The following is a 15,540-nucleotide window of genomic DNA, read 5'->3' on the forward strand; positions in this document are numbered from 1 at the left end:
ATGGAACTATCATCTCACCCCCAGTGAAGACACACGGACACCTGTATCACAAGTTACAATGCTAGGGAGGGCACACTGTACTGCAAATCCCAAAACATACTGCTGACAACCGGTTAGCAGACAAACACTTGTTCAGCCAAGGAAACAACACAATGCAGATGGTACATCCTACAAGCCTAGGATGCTACATTATAACACAAAAGAGTCACAGACAACACAAGACAACTACTGCCATGAAAGGTCATTTCAATAGGGCCAGCTACATCAATATGATCCCAATCATTTTCTCTTGCAGCTGATCAGGGGTATGGCATCCAGCCATGGATTACGACACCATTTGGCAACCCGAGTACTGCTGCAGAGCGTGCCTACAACGACGCACATAGGAGGACACGCAGCATTGTCGAGAGGACCTTTGGCATCCTCAAGTCAAGGTTCCAGTGCCTCGACATCACTTGTGGTAGCCTCCTATATTCGCCGGAGATGGTTTGTAGGATCATCCTAACATGTGCAATATTGCACAACATTTGCATCAAAAGGAACATTCCCCTCCTGGAACCAGAGCCACACATGCCTGAAGAGGAGGAAGAGGAGGATGCTGGCCTGCAACATGAGGGGGAACTACAGAACATGGCCGCTGGTATACGCAGGCAGCAACAGATCATCAACAATTTCTTTTGAATATAATCACCTTCACCACTTTAGTTAACTAATTTCAATAAACACCTATAATAATCACCATATCATGGTCTGGCTATTCATTTGTGCACGCCTTCATCTCTACTTATCAGAATAAGAGTGTTGCCTTATGGAGCATTGCTGAGATACTGATTAGGACACTGAACATCCCAGAGCTAATGTAATGCCTAACATACAGTGGTCACATACACACACACTGTTAATGACATATATCATGTACATTTCTCCTTTGAAGGCCAATAGCAGAGGACCACACCTATTTCACACATACATGTTGAAATCAAGGTCCAACGCAGCATATGGCACACAACTAAGACACCATCACTCAATAAGGGGAAAACAAGCCTCATACATGAGGCAGTCAATGTGCTTTTGCATCAGTAACAGGAATGTCTGACCAGACCCTTGACAGCAGTAAGTCCAACTGCATCCAATATTTGCATGGACTATCTGTGACCAGAGTTCCATAGAATCAGAACATAGACAGCGCAAGTGCCACACACATGAGCAGCATTGCACACATGACATTCCATGTACATGTCAGCCCATTTCATAACTCCTGACACACCCATGCACCTGGTCACAACCCACCTGTCGGAAGAGGTACCTGGAATACTAAGATGTGTACCCTGATATTCCCGCCTCTACACACACAGACCAACATTAGCAATCCAGTATGCTACACCCTTTCCTATGGTATGCCATTGTCATAGAACATCTGACTGCATGGACGTCAGGTTAATTTATACACTGGCTTCTAGTTTCAAAGCCCTGTTAGCACCTGTAGATTGCTTCCTGTGTGAAAATGTCTGTTGGCCCTTAGAATGCAAGTCTCACCTACAGGACTGGTGAGAAACAGATGCAGCCCACACCTGTGATCACCTCCATGCACACCACCCATTTCAAAAAGTACTGCCCCTGCTGATGCCTGGAACAGCATAGGAGTTGCCATTTAGTCAATTACACCGTTAAGCATTGATAATAATTAAGCTGTGTAACAGAGCCCTTGGGTTTATTTGTCATCTTCAAAAACACAGGACATACACAGTTTGACATGTCAACTCTTTAGTTTGTCCTCCAAACAGTCTAAGTGAGACCGCTGATTATGTAACTTGTCAAATTGCTGGATCCTGAATCACCCTGCATGCTTTCAGCCTGACTGGCATCTGTCTGTGTGTCACACTAAAGTATCCCTGTGTCTACATATGTACCACACTTGCATTAGCAAACCTCTCATTCATCAGGGGGTATTGGGCATGGGCTTCTTCAATGCATACACAAATACATTGGATAGCATCATCTGCCTTTTAACTGTACCATTTGAGTTAAATCCTCTTGGAAAAGCAAAATTCATGGCCCATCCCTTGTCTGGGTCGCATTTATGCATGAATGACAAAGTGTGACAGTGTCCCAGGGCCGTAGGCAGGGATTGGGTACGGGGCTTTCAGCACAACCAGCAACCTCTAATAATGTTCATGAAAAATACACACATGTCAGGACCATGACAGTTCACACACAGAATCACAGTGCTCACAACATAGTGATGGGCCATGTGTGGTGAATAGCTGCAAGAATAATCAGCACAGGGGCTATGATGTTCCCAGATGCAGTGGGAATTGCAGAGGCTAACCTGTGTACAAATGTTGTAATGACACCTGCCGGAAAATGACACCTGAGACATTATCTCACTCAGCACACCAAGGTTGCCCTGTTGACTGTCTCATTACACGTCTTTAGTGACAGGGTGGGACCACCCCCATGTAGGTTCAAATGTCCACATCCACTTTACTCACATTGATCAACCAAGGATACTCAGTAGATACAGGAATAGCTGCCACTGACTCATGATGAGTCCTGGACCGAACTGTGACAAATTACACCCCCAAAAATATACAGGATCATCATTGGACCACACACATGAACAAGACACCTATGTGCAATTGATCACTGGAAATATGTGGACACGTGCTGTCTTGTATGCTGGTCCACCACAGCCACTTGATAGTTGGGGGTCACTTCTATGGCCTCAACTGTGGTGTCATCATACATTTGAGATTCACCCTTGTCTGTCTGTGCAAACAACATGGTACCCACTTCCTCAATGCATGTGTATGACTCACTGTGGGATTCACCAACTAGTGCCTAGGAAGCTCTTACCAATACTCTAGGACATAGGATGTTGAAAATGTGGACCCTTGACATGAACAAGCATCTGCCATCTATCTGGTGCATTCTATGTCACATGTAGTGTCTACATGACCCTAAATCCTGGAAGTCCACTTTACGGATGTTGCTACATGTATGACTAACACATGCCCTCTCTCATTTCTACAATGACTTGCATCTAAGGATTGGACACATGGACGTCACATTCATACAAGCATATGTACAAATATGCTTCATGTGATACACACACACTTGGTCAACAAATACATTAATTGCCAAAGCGCACACTTTGAGCCAAAGGCATTTAGGTATTGTACATATGTGCGTCACATTGCTATCCTCTCCTTATGCCAAACATGCACAATTTGTGCAACACATATATGTAGGCCACACTTATAACCAACTATTGCGTCAGCCAACCGTAAAAATACTGTGAAGGGAGTAGCGGATCATGGTCCGCTACAGTATGATGTCACACATGTGAACATACACCATCAACACCATAGTGTCTTCAATCAGCCTATCACTGATATGTCCCAAATGTAACATAACAAAAAAACAAGAAATATTGCCCAAAACCAGTTAATGCACTGAAATTTTGACGTTCCTCGCGTTATGCGTAATTTTTTGTCTACCAAAATTGTATTTGCGTCATTTTTTTTTACGCACAGGAGTGAACATTAGCCCGCATCCAGATATTTGTACAGGCCATGTACTATTATGTGGATGCGGGCTCATTTTCACTCCTGTACGTCAAAAAAAATGACGCAAATACAGTTTTGGTAGACAAAAAATGACGCATAACGTGAAAAAGGCGGGACTTTTCATACAGGAAGTGATGTAATAGGATATCCTGTTTACAGATCATGTACAGTGGGTGTACTTTCACTTTCACTTTGCAGTCTATGATCCTTCTAGACTGTGTGGCTGTGTAGTGAGTGGTGTCCTGAGATTTTGTGCTTTTTTGTCCTGTGTGCTATCTGTAAAGTTCATTTGTGAAATAAATATTGTTGCTGTATACTGTACTACTGTGTTTTGTCTATGTAGGAAGTTGGCTCTATATGTACTATTTCAAAGTAAGAAATAGCATGCACAGAGTCCAAGGGTTCCCCTTAGAGGTAAGATAGTGGCAAAAAGAGATAATTCTAATGCTCTATTTTGTGGTAGTGTGGTCGAGCAGTAGGCTTATCAGAGGAGTAGTGTTAAGCATTTGTTGTACACACACAGGCAATAAATGAGGAACACACACTCAGAGACAATTGCAGGCCAATAGGTTTTTGTATAGAAAAATATATTTTCTTAGTTTATTTTAAGAACCACAGGTTCAAGATTTACAAGTAATACTTCAAATGAAAGGTATTTCACTTAGGAACTTTAGGAACTTTGAATTAGCAAAATAGCATATACAGTTTTCACACAAATGACATATAGCTATTTTAAAACTAGACACTGCAATTTTCGACAGTTCCTGGGGGAGGTAAGTGTTTGTTAGATTGGCAGATAAGTAAACCACCTACAGGGTTCAAGTTTGGGTCCAAGGTAGCCCACCGTTGGGGGGTCAGGGCAAACCCAAAGTTACCACACCAGCAGCTCAGGGCCGGTCAGGTGCAGAGGTCAAAGTGGTGCCCAAAACGCATAGGCTCCAATGGAGAAGGGGGTGCCCCGGTTCCAGTCTGCTAGCAGGTAAGTACCCGCGTCTTCGGAGGGCAGACCAGGGGGGTTTTGTAGAGCACCGGGGGGGACACAAATCAGAACAGAAAGTACACCCTCAGCGGCACGGGGGCGGCCGGGTGCAGTGTGCAAACAGGCGTTGGGTTCACAATAGATTTCAATGGGAGACCAAGGGGTCTCTTCAGCGATGCAGGCAGGCAATGGGGGGGCTCCTCGGGGTAGCCACCACCTGGGCAAGGGAGAGGGCCACCTGGGGGTCGCTCCTGCACTGGAGGTCGGATCCTTCAGGTCCTGGGGGCTACGGGTGCAGTGTCTTTACCAGTCATCGGGTCTTTGAAGCAGGCAGTCGCGGTCAGGGGGAGCCTCGGGATTCCCTCTGCAGGCGTCGCTGTGGGGGCTCATGGGGGTCAACTCTGGCTACTCACGGTCTCGTAGCCGCCGGGGAGTCCTCCCTGTGGTATTTGTTCTCCACAAGTCGAGCCGGGGGCGTTGGGTGCAGAGTGCAAAGTCTCACGCTTCCGGCGGGAAACGTGTGTTGTTTCAAAGTTGCTTCTTTGTTGCAAAGTTGCAGTCTTTGGGGAACAGAGCCACTGTCCTCAGGAGTTCTTGGTCCTTCTAGATGCAGGGTAGTCCTCTGAGGCTTCAGAGGTTGCTGGACCCTGTGGAACGCGTCTCTGGAGCAGTGTCTTTAGAAGTGGGGAGACAGGCCAGTAGAGCTGGGGCCAAAGCAGTTGGTGTCTCCGTCTTCCCTGCAGGTTTTCAGCTCAGCAGTCCTTCTTCTTCTTAGGTTGCAGGAATCTATCTTGCTGTGTTCTGGGAGCCCCTAAATACTCGATCTAGGGGTGTGTTTAGGTCTGGGGGGGTAGTAGCCAATGGCTACTAGCCCTGAGGGTGGCTACACCCTCTTTGTGCCTCCTCCCTGAGGGGAGGGGGGCACATTCCTATCCCTATTGGGGGAATCCTCCATCTGCAAGATGGAGGATTTCTAAAAGTCAGAGTTACCTCAGCTCAGGACACCTTCGGGGCTGTCCTGACTGGCCAGTGACTCCTTGTTTTTCTCATTATCTCCTCCGGCCTTGCCGCCAAAAGTGGGGCCGTGGCCAGAGGGGGCGGGCAACTCCACTAGCTGGAGTGCCCTGGGGTGCTGTAACAAAGGGGGTGAGCCTTTGAGGCTCACCACCAGGTGTTACAGTTACTGCAGGGGGCGGTGAGAAGCACCTCCACCCAGTACAGGCTTTGTTACTAGCCACAGAGTGACAAAGGCACTCTCCCCATGTGGCCAGCAACATGTCTGGTGTGTGGCAGGCTGCTAAAACTAGTCAGCCTACACGGATAGTCGGTTAAGGTTTCAGGGGGCACCTCTAAGGTGCCCTCTGGGGTGTATGTTACAATAAAATGTACACTGGCATCAGTGTGCATTTATTGTGCTGAGAAGTTTGATACCAAACTTCACAGTTTTCAGTGTAGCCATTATGGTGCTGTGGAGTTTGTGCATGACAGACTCCCAGACCATATACTCTTATGGCTACCCTACACTTACAATGTCTAAGGTTTTGCTTAGACACTGTAGGGGCATAGTGCTCATACACTTATGCCCTCACCTATGGTATAGTGCACCCTGCCTTAGGGCTGTAAGGCCTGCTAGAGGGGTGACTTATCTATACCTGTAGTCAATGTGAGGTTGGCATGGCACCCTGAGGGGAGTGCCATGTCGATTTAGTTGTTTTGTCCCCACTAGCACACACAAGGTGGCAAGCAGTGTGTCTGTGCTGAGTGAGGGGTCCCCAGGGTGGCATAAGACATGCTGCAGCCCTTAGAGACCTTCCCTGGCATCAGGGCCCTTGGTACCAGAGGTACCAGTTACAAGGGACTTACCTGGATGCCAGGGTGTGCCAATTGTGGAAACAAAGGTACAGGTTAGGGAAAGAACACTGGTGCTGGGTCCTGGTTAGCAGACCTCAGCACACTTTCAAATCATAACTTGGCATCAGCAAAGGCAAAAAGTCAGGGGGTAACCATGCCAAGGAGGCATTTCCTTACACAACCCCCGCCCCCCCCCCCAAACGAAAGAGGATGAGACTAACCTTCCCCAGGAGAGTCTTCATTTTCTAAGTGGAAGAACCTGGAAAGGCCATCTGCATTGGCATGGGCAGTCCCAGGTCTGTGTTCCACTATAAAGTCCATTCCCTGTAGGGAGATGGACTACCTCAATAGTTTTGGATTTTCACCTTTCATTTGCATTAGCCATCTGAGAGGTCTGGGGTCAGTTTGAACTACAAAGTGAGTACCAAAGAGGTATGGTCTCAGCTTCTTCAGGGACCAAACCACAGCAAAGGCCTCCCTCTCAATGGCACTCCAAAGCTGCTCCCTGGGGAGTAACCTCCTGCTAATGAAAGCAACAGGCTGGTCAAGGCCATCATCATTTGTTTGGGACAAAACTGCCCCTATTCCATGTTCAGAGGCATCAGTCTGCACAATGAACTGCTTAGAGTAATCTGGAGCTTTGAGAACTGGTGCTGTGCACATTGCTTGTTTCAGGGTGTCAAAGGCCTGTTGGCATTCTACAGTCCAGTTTACCTTCTTGGGCATTTTCTTGGAGGTAAGTTTTGTGAGGGGTGTCACTATAGATCCATATCCCTTCACAAACCTCCTGTAGTACCCAGTCAAGCCAAGGAATGCCCAGACTTGAGTCTGTTTTTTTTGGAGCTGCCCAGTCCAGAATAGTCTGGATCTTGGGCTGAAGTGGCTGAACTTGGCCTCCACCTACAAGGTGTCCCAAGTAAACCACAGTTCCCTGTCCTATCTGACATTTGGATGCCTTGATAGAGAGGCCTGCTGCTTGCAGGGCCTTCAAAACCTTCTTCAGGTGGACCAGGTGATCCTGCCAGCTGGAGCTAAGGACAGCAATATCGTCAAGATAAGCTGCACTAAAGGACTCCAAGCCAGCAAGGACTTGATTCACCAACCTTTGGAAGGTGGCAGGGCATTCTTTAAACCAAAGGGCATAACAGTAAACTGATAATGCCCATCAGGTGTGGAGAATGCTGTCTTTTCTTTTGCTCCTGGTGCCATTTTGATTTGCCAGTACCCTGCTGTCAAGTCAAAGGTACTTAAGTATTTGGCAGTACCTAGTTTGTCTATCAATTCATCTGCCCTTGGAATGGGATGGGCATCTGTCTTGGTGACAGAATTAAGTCCTCTGTAGTCCACACAAAACCTCATCTCTCTCTTTCCATTTTTGGTGTGAGGTTTGGGTACTAAGACCACTGGGCTAGCCCAGGGGCTGTCAGAGTGCTCAATGACTCCCAATTCCAGCATCTTGTGGACTTCCACTTTGATGCTTTCCTTAACTTGGTCAGACTGTCTGAAAACTTTGTTTTTGACAGGCATGCTGTCTCCTGTGTCCACATCATGGGTACACAGGTGTGTCTGACCAGGGGTTAGGGAAAAGAGCTCAGCAAACTGTTGCAGGACCTTCCTAGAGTAAGATTGCTGTTGGCCAGAGAGGGTGTCTGAGTAGATCACTCCATCAACTGAACCATCTTTTGGGTCTGTGGAGAGGAGATCAGGGAGAGGTTCACTCTCAGCTTCCTGGTCCTCGTCTGTTACCATCAACAGATTCACATCTGCCCCGTCATGGAAGAGTTTGAGGCGGTTCACATGGATCACCCTTTTGGGGGTCCTGCTAGTGCCTGGGTCTACCAGGTAGGTGACCTGACTCTTCTTCTCTAGCACTGGGTAAGGGCCACTCCATCTGTCCTGAAGTGCCCTGGGAGCCACAGGCTCCAGAACCCAGACTTTCTGCCCTGGCTGAAACTCAACCATAGCAGCCTTTTGGTCATACCAAAACTTCTGGAGTTGTTGGCTGGCCTCAAGGTTTTTGCTTGCCTTTTCCATATACTCTGCCATCCTTGAACGTAGGCCTAGTACATAGTCCACTATATCTTGTTTAGGCTCATGAAGAGGTCTGTCCCAGCCTTCTTTTACAAGAGCTAGTGGTCCCCTTACAGGATGGCCAAACAGAAGTTCAAAGGAGGAAAACCCTACTCTCTTCTGAGGCACCTCTCTGTAGGCGAAAAGCAGACATGGCAAGAGGACATCCCATCTCCTTTTGAGTTTTTCAGGGAGCCCCATGATCATGCCTTTCAAGGTCTTGTTAAATCTTTCTACAAGACCATTGGTTTGTGGATGGTATGGTGTGGTGAATTTGTAAATCACCTGTGACGGGTTCGTTATCCCAAGTGAGAGAGATATTGGAATAATGTGACAGGCGCAAGAATTGAGGGGGATAACAGATTTATTTGAGTTCTGTTTACTGCGGACTGTTTTAATCTCTTGTTTCTTTTCACAAGATTTGTCCGGTTATATTCACTCAAGACCCATTTCTTTTCCTTGCAGGGCTCTTGCGGTGATCCCGATGTGGTCTGGTCCAACCTTGAGAGGGGTCCGGTCTTCCCCTTGTTCCAGCCGCCCAGGTTTCCCAGAAACGAAATAAAAAGAAGAACAAAAGCAGGTAAGTGGGGCGTACGGGGAAAGAAGTCTCTACAGGGTTAGTAGGGTATTGCGGGGATAGGTAGAAGGGGTGGCGGTTGTGACGGGATAATCTTTAATTGTTGTGCCCTTAGCTCTTTTGGTGTAATCCCAGGAATTTCCCTTTCTCATTAGAGTTTCTTGTAGCGGCGCTCCTATATGTGGGTTAGGGAGTTCAAGGTCAGGTTTCCCTTTCCATTAGAGGGTCTCCCCTGCTCTGCAGGACCTCCCCGGCTTCCTCCCTTTATTCCCCCAACTGCCCCTTATTCCTGACAGCCACTCCGTCAGAATGCCCCAGTTATGGGACACACGTACCTGAGGAGGCCACGCCACTCCGGGGACGCGGCCGGCTCTTTGGCGGTCTCCCGGCTTCTCTTCCAGAGGGGCGGGAGGTGCCCTGTGGTTCCTCTCCTTTCCGGGAGGTTCCGTTCGGCCGGGTTCCGTTTCTCCTTTCCTTCTGTCCTCGGTTCGTCTCCACGGCGCATCTCTCTCCATCCCTTCTCTCGCGTCTCGTTTCCGTCCGTCTTCTCTGTTTTTGAACGTCCCGACGCCTCCTGCGTCAGACGTCATACCCCCTAGGCTCTCTCTGGTGCCCCGGGTATATGTTGCTATGGACGCGGCCAGCACTGGGGACCCGTTGTCGGCGGCCGTTCCGTCACATCACCCCACACTCATTCCACATATGCTTCAGGTATGCTGACATGAAGTTGGTACCTCTGTCAGACACCACCTCCTTAGGAAATCCCACTCTGGTAAAAATACCAATGAGTGCTTTGGCTACTGCAGGGGCAGTAGTGGACCTAAGGGGAATTGCTTCAGGGTATCTAGTAGCATGATCCACTACTACTAGTATGTATTGGTTCCCTGAGGCTGTGGGAGGTTCAAGTGGACCCACTATGTCCACACCCACTCTTTCAAAGGGGACCCCCACCACTGGAAGTGGAATGAGGGGGGCCTTTGGGTGCCCACCTGTCTTACCACTGGCTTGACAGGTGGCACAGGAGACACAAAACTCCTTGACCTTCTGGGACATGTTGTGCCAATAGAAGTGGTTGACTAATCTCTCCCACGTCTTGGTTTGTCCCAAATGCCCAGCAAAAGGAATATCATGAGCTAAGGTCAGAATGAACTTCCTAAACTCCTGAGGCACTACCACTCTCCTAGTGGCACCAGGTTTGGGATCTCTTGCCTCAGTGTAAAGGAGTCCATCTTCCCAATAGACTCTATGTGTTCCTGTTATTTTTCCATTGGACTCTTCAGCAGCTTGCTGCCTAAGGCCTTCAAGAGAGGGACAGGTTTCTTGCCCCTTACACAACTGTTCCCTGGAGGGTCCCCCTGGGCCTAGAAGCTCAACCTGATAAGGTTCTAACTCCATGGGCTCAGTTCCCTCAGAGGGCAGAACTTCTTCCTGAGAAGAGAGGTTCTCTTTTTCTTGTTGTGTTGAAACTGGTTCCCCAGTTTTCTTTCCTTTTCTCTTGGAGGGTTGGGCCCTTTTTCCAGGCTCCAACACCACTTTTTCACCCTGAGCCTTGCACTGTGCCCTTGTCTTGACACACACCAGTTCAGGGATACCCAGCATGGCTGCATGGGTTTTGAGAACTACCTCAGCCCATGCTGAGGACTCCAGGTCATTTCCAAGCAAACAGTCTACAGGGATATTTGAGGAGACCACCACCTGTTTCAGGCCATTGACCCCTCCCCACTCTAAAGTTACCATAGCCATGGGATGTACTTTAGTCTGATTGTCAGCGTTGGTGACTGGATAAGTTTGTCCAGCCAGGTATTGACCAGGGGAAACCAGTTTCTCGGTCACCATGGTGACACTGGCACCTGTATCCCTCAGGCCTTCTACACTTGTCCCATTAATTAAGAGCTGCTGCCTGTATTTTTGCATATTAGGGGGCCAGGCAGCCAGTGTGGCTAAATCCACCCCACCCTCAGAGACTAATGTAGCTTCAGTGTGGACCCTGATTTGCTCTGGGCACACTGTTGATCCCACTTGGAGACTGGCCATTCCAGTGTTAGCTGGAGTAGAGTTAGAAGTGGAACCTTTCTTGGGACAGGCCTTGTTTCCAGTTTGGTGTCCTTGCTGATTACAGCTACGACACCAGGCCTTTTTGGGATAAAGGTTTTTACCCTTGTACCCAAAATTGGATTGTGAAGAGGCTCTGGGCCCTCCCTCCTGAGCAGGTTTTTGGGGCCCTATAGAAGACTCTTCACTATTTTTCCCTTTGGATGTCTCAACACTTTTCCACTGGGGAGTCTTTGTGACCCTTTCTTTTGGTCCCCCCCCCTTTGGAAGTCTTGGTCACCCTGGTCTTGACCCAATGGTCCGCCTTCTTTCCCAATTCTTGGGGAGAAATTGGTCCTAGGTCTACCAGATGCTGATGCAGTTTATCATTGAAACAATTACTTAACCGGTGTTCTTTCACAAATAAATTGTACAGCCCATCATAATCATTTACACCACTGCCTTGAATCCAACCATCCAGTGTTTTCACTGAGTAGTCAACAAAATCAAACCAGGTCTGGCTCTAGGGTTTTTGAGCCCCCCTGAACCTAATTCTATACTCCTCAGTGGAGAATCCAAAGCCCTCAATCAGGGTAGCCTTCATGAGGTCATAGGATTCTGCATCTTTTCCAGAGAGTGTGAGGAGCCTATCCCTACACTTTCCAGTGAACATTTCCCAAAGGAGAGCACCCCAGTGAGATCTGTTTACTTTTCTGGTTGCACAAGCCCTCTCAAAAGCTGTGAACCATTTGGTGATGTCATCACCATCTTCATATTTAGTTACAATCCCTTTTGGGATTTTCAACATGTCAGGAGAATCTCTGACCCTATTTATGTTGCTGCCACCATGGATGGGACCAAAACCCATCTCTTGTCTTTCCCTTTCTATGGCTAGGAGCTGTCTCTCTAAAGCCAATCTTTTGACCATCCTGACTAACAGTAGGTCATCTTAACTGAGGCTATCCTCAGTGATTCCAGAGGTGCTGGACTCTCCTGTGAGAGAAGCAGCCTCTCTGACTATCACATTTGGAGTCAAGGTTTGAGGAGCCCTGGCCTCCCTAACTAGGACTGGAGGTGGGAATTCCTCCAATTCACTAGCTTCCCCCTCTGGGAGGTCATCCTCAGAGGGGTTGTTCTTGGCAAAATCTGCCAAAAGCTCCTGGAGCTGTATTTTGGTAGAGTTTGAACCAGTTTTAATCTTTTTTGTTTTGCAGAGAGACCTTAACTCTGACATCCTAAGATTCAGGTAAGGGGTGATGTCGAGTTCCATCACATTCTCTACTGCATTAAACGTTATGTTTCTAAAAGTTGGAATACTTTTTAAGAATCTAAAACTATCTCTAGAACTTAGTTTAAACTTTTATAAAACTTTTAAACTCTAAAAGAAATGCTAATAGGGACTAACACAAGGCCCTAGAAGGACTTTTAAAAATTTAGAAAAATAGCTCAAATTTCAAAAATCAGTTTCTAATGACAATTTTGGGAATTTAGTTGTGTGATCAGGTATTGGCTGAGTAGTCCAGCAAATGCAAAGTCTTGTACCCCACCGCTGATCCACCAATGTAGGAAGTTGGCTCTGTATGTACTATTTCAAAGTAAGAAATAGCATGCACAGAGTCCAAGGGTTCCCCTTAGAGGTAAGATAGTGGCAAAAAGAGATAATTCTAATGCTCTATTTTGTGGTAGTGTGGTCGAGCAGTAGGCTTATCAGAGGAGTAGTGTTAAGCATTTGTTGTACACACACAGGCAATAAATGAGGAACACACACTCAGAGACAATTCCAGGCCAATAGGTTTTTGTATAGAAAAATATATTTTCTTAGTTTATTTTAAGAACCACAGGTTCACGATTTACAAGTAATACTTCAAATGAAAGGTATTTCACTTAGGAACTTTAGGAACTTTGAATTAGCAAAATAGCATATACAGTTTTCACACAAATGACATATAGCTATTTTAAAACTAGACACTGCAATTTTCGACAGTTTCTGGGGGAGGTAAGTGTTTGTTAGATTTGCAGGTAAGTAAACCACCTACAGGGTTCAAGTTTGGGTCCAAGGTAGCCCACCGTTGGGGGGTCAGGGCAACCCCAAAGTTACCACACCAGCAGCTCAGGGCCGGTCAGGTGCAGAGGTCAAAGTGGTGCCCAAAACGCATAGGCTTCAATGGAGAAGGGGGTGCCCTGGTTCCAGTCTGCCAGCAGGTAAGTACCCGCGTCTTCGGAGGGCAGACCAGGGGGGTTTTGTAGGGCACCAGGGGGGACACGAATCAGTACAGAAAGTACACCCTCAGCGGCATGGGGGCGGCCGGGTGCAGTGTGCAAACAGGCGTCGGGTTCGCAATAGATTTCAATGGGAGACCAAGGGGTCTCTTCAGCGATGCAGCCAGGCAATGGGGGGGCTCCTCGGGGTAGCCACCACCTGGGCAAGGGAGAGGGCCACCTGGGGGTCGCTCCTGCACTGGAGGTCGGATCCTTCAGGTCCTGGGGGCTGCGGGTGCAGTGTCTTTACCAGGCGTCAGGTCTTTGAAGCAGGCAGTTGCGGTCAGGGGGAGCCTCGGGATTCCCTCTGCAGGCGTCGCTGTGGGGGCTCAGGGGGGTCAACTCTGGTTACTCACGGTCTCGTAGTCGCCGGGGAGTCGTCCCTGTGGTGTTTGTTCTCCACAAGTCGAGCCGGCGGCGCCGGGTGCAGATTGCAAAGTCTCACGCTTCCGGCAGGAAACGTGTGTTGTTTCAAAGTTGCTTCTTTGTTGCAAAGTTGCAGTCTTTGGGGAACAGAGCCACTGTCCTCAGGAGTTCTTGGTCCTTCTAGATGCAGGGTAGTCCTCTGAGGCTTCAGAGGTTGCTGGACCCTGTGGAACGCGTCGCTGGAGCAGTGTCTTTAGAAGTGGGGAGACAGGCCGGTAGAGCTGGGGCCAAAGCAGTTGGTGTCTCCGTCTTCTCTGCAGGTTTTCAGCTCAGCAGTCCTTCTTCTTCTTAGGTTGCAGGAATCTATTTTGCTGTGTTCTGGGAGCCCCTAAATACTCGATTTAGGGGTGTGTTTAGGTCTGGGGGGTTAGTAGCCAATGGCTACTAGCCCTGAGGGGAGGGGGGCACATTCCTATCCCTATTGGGGGAATCCTCCATCTGCAAGATGGAGGATTTCTAAAAGTCAGAGTTACCTCAGCTCAGGACACCTTAGGGGCTGCCCTTACTGGCCAGTGACTCCTCCTTGTTTTTCTCATTATCTCCTCCGGCCTTGCCGCCAAAAGTGGGGCCGTGGTCGGAGGGGGCGGGCATCTCCACTAGCTGGAGTGCCCTGGGGTGCTGTAACAAAGGGGGTGAGCTTTTGAGGCTCACCGCCAGGTGTTACAGTTCCTGCAGGGGGAGGTGAGAAGCACCTCCACCCAGTACAGGCTTTGTTACTAGCCACAGAGTGACAAAGGCACTCTCCCCATGTGGCCAGCAACATGTCTGGTGTGTGGCAGGCTGCTAAAACTAGTCAGCCTACACGGATAGTCGGTTAAGGTTTCAGGGGGCACCTCTAAGGTGCCCTCTGGGGTGTATGTTACAATAAAATTTACACTGGCATCAGTGTGCATTTATTGTGCTGAGAAGTTTGATACCAAACTTCACAGTTTTCAGTGTAGCCATTATGGTGCTGTGGAGTTCGTGCATGACAGACTTCCAGACCATATACTCTTATGGCTACCCTGCACTTACAATGTCTAAGGTTTTGCTTAGACACTGTAGGGGCATAGTGCTCATGCACTTATGCCCTCACCTATGGTATAGTGCACCCTGCCTTAGGGCTGTAAGGCCTGCTAGAGGGGTGACTTATCTATACCTGTAGGCAGTGTGAGGTTGGCATGGCACCCTGAGGGGTGTGCCATGTTGACTTAGTCGTTTTGTCCCCACTAGCACACACAAGCTGGCAAGCTGGCAAGCTGGCAAGCAGTGTGTCTGTGCTGAGTGAGGGGTCCCCAGGGTAGCATAAGACATGCTGCAGCCCTTAGAGACCTTCCCTGGCATCAGGGCCCTTGATACCAGAGGTACCAGTTACAAGGGACTTACCTGGATGCCAGGGTGTGCCAATTGTGGAAACAAAGGTACAGGTTAGGGAAAGAACACTGGTGCTGGGGCCTGGTTAGCAGACCTCAGCACACTTTCAAATCATAACTTGGCATCAGCAAAGGGAAAAGGTCAGGGGGTAACCATGCCAAGGAGGCATTTCCTTACAGTCTACATTTGTCCATTTATCTTGTGTTTTTGTTGTTTGTGGGAGTCTGTTGTGGGTAGTGTTAGTTTGGGGATAGTTGGGCTCTTTTAGTGGTTAAGTTTACTTTTCATCTGTACTTGTACCCCTACTTTCCCCCTTTTCCCCTTTCTATTTCTTTTACCCCTATTCCCTTTCACATTTCCACTATGTCTGGTAGGCCACGTCTTGGCAGGATGGGTGAAGATGAGTTGGGGGGCTTCATCTGGCT

The sequence above is a fragment of the Pleurodeles waltl genome, chromosome 2_1, assembly GCF_031143425.1.
Source record: "Pleurodeles waltl isolate 20211129_DDA chromosome 2_1, aPleWal1.hap1.20221129, whole genome shotgun sequence".
NCBI classification, from domain to species: domain Eukaryota; kingdom Metazoa; phylum Chordata; class Amphibia; order Caudata; family Salamandridae; genus Pleurodeles; species Pleurodeles waltl.